Source organism: Penaeus japonicus, unplaced genomic scaffold (genome assembly GCF_977035675.1).
Source record: "Penaeus japonicus unplaced genomic scaffold, GWHDUDI00000001_assembly GWHDUDI00000009, whole genome shotgun sequence".
NCBI classification, from domain to species: Eukaryota; Metazoa; Arthropoda; class Malacostraca; order Decapoda; family Penaeidae; genus Penaeus; species Penaeus japonicus.
This window is the reverse complement of record NW_028234411.1, coordinates 13,506,614-13,508,318: the sequence shown is the minus strand read 5'-3', so window position 1 is coordinate 13,508,318 and position 1,705 is coordinate 13,506,614.

Here is a 1,705-nt window from a genome sequence, read left to right as displayed (position 1 = left end):
GAAGAAGGAGGAGAAGGACAAACAAGAAGAGGAGGGGGGGGGGGGGGGAGAAGAGGAGAGGAAGACGAAGAGGAGGAAGAAGAGGAGAAGATGAGGAAGTAGAGGGAAGATGGAGGAGTAAGAGGAAGAGGAGAAGAAGGAAAAAGGAACGGAGAATGAGAAAAGGAGGAGGGGTGGAGGAGGAGGAGGAGAGGAAGAAAGTATAGAAGGAGGGGAAGAAGGGGGTGTAGGAGGAGGAGGGGGAGGAGGAGGGGGAGGAGGAGGAGGAGGAGGAAGAGGAGGAAGAGGAGGAGGAGGAGGAGGAGGAGGAGGAGGAGGAGGAGGAGGAGGAGGAGGAGGAGGAGGAGGAGGAGGAGGAGGAGGAGGAGGAGGAGGAAGAAGGAGGAGGAGGAGGAGGAGGAAAAAGAAGAAGAAGAGGAGGAGGAGGAAGAGGAGGAGGAGGAGGAAGAAGAGGAGGAAGAAGAAGAAAAGGAGGAAGAAGAAGAAAAGGAGGAGGAGGAGGAGGAAGAAGAAGAGGAGGAAGAAGAAGAAAAGGAAGAGGAGCAGGAGGAAAAGAAGGAGAAAGAAGAGGAGGAGGAGGAGGAGGAAGAAGAAGAGGAAGAAGAAGAAGAAAAGGAAGAGGAGCAGGAGGAAAAGAAAGAGAAAGAAGAGGAGATGGAGGAGGAAGAAAAGAAGAAAAAATAAGAAAGAGTAAAGAAGAAAAAAGAAGAAGAAGAAGAAGAAGAAGAGGTGTAGGAGGATGAAGAGGAGGAGGAAGAGGGAGAGGTGCGGAGGAGGAAGGGGAGTGGGCGGGGGGGGGGGGGAGATCGGGGAACCTCAAGTGCTCAGTGATTTGTGGATGTCTGGGTTTGATCCGCATCCGCTCCCTCCTCTCTGACCGGCACTTGAAGCTGACGGTTGCTCGGGACTGACGGCCGCTTCGTGCTGACGGATGCGCGGGCCTGGCGGATGCTGACGGATGCGCAGGCCTGGCGGATGCTGACGGTTGCTCGGGACTGACGGCCGCTTCGTGCTGACGGATGCGCGGGCCTGGCGGATGCTGACGGATGCGCAGGCCTGGCGGATGCTGACGGTTGCTCGGGACTGACGGCCGCTTCGTGCTGACGGATGCGCGGGCCTGGCGGATGCTGACGGTTGCTCGGGACTGACGGCCGCTTCGTGCTGACGGATGCGCGGGCCTGGTGGATGCTGACGGTTGCTCGGGACTGACGGCCGCTTCGTGCTGACGGATGCGCGGGCCTGGTGGATGCTGACGGATGCGCGGGCCTGGCGGAGCTGACGGATGCGCGGGCCTGGCGGATGCTGACGGATGCGCTGGCCTGGCGGATGATGGCAGATGTACGGGCCTAGCGGAGCTGACGGATGCGTGGGCCTGGCGGATGCTGACGGATGCGCTGGCCTGGCGGGTGCTGACGGATGCGCGGGCCTGGCGGATGCTGACGGATGCGCTGGCCTGGCGGATGATGGCAGATGTACGGGCCTAGCGGAGCTGACGGATGCGCGGGCCTGGCGGATGCTGACGGATGCGCGGGCCTGGCGGATGCTGACGGATGCGCGGGCCTGGCGGAGCTGACGGATGCGCGGGCCTGGCGGATGCTGACGGATGCGCAGGCCTCGACGGGTGATGGGGGATGGGTGACGGAGGGCGAGTGGTGGGTGACGGGTGACGGGAAGGGAAATGGACACGAGAGGGGAATAAACTATG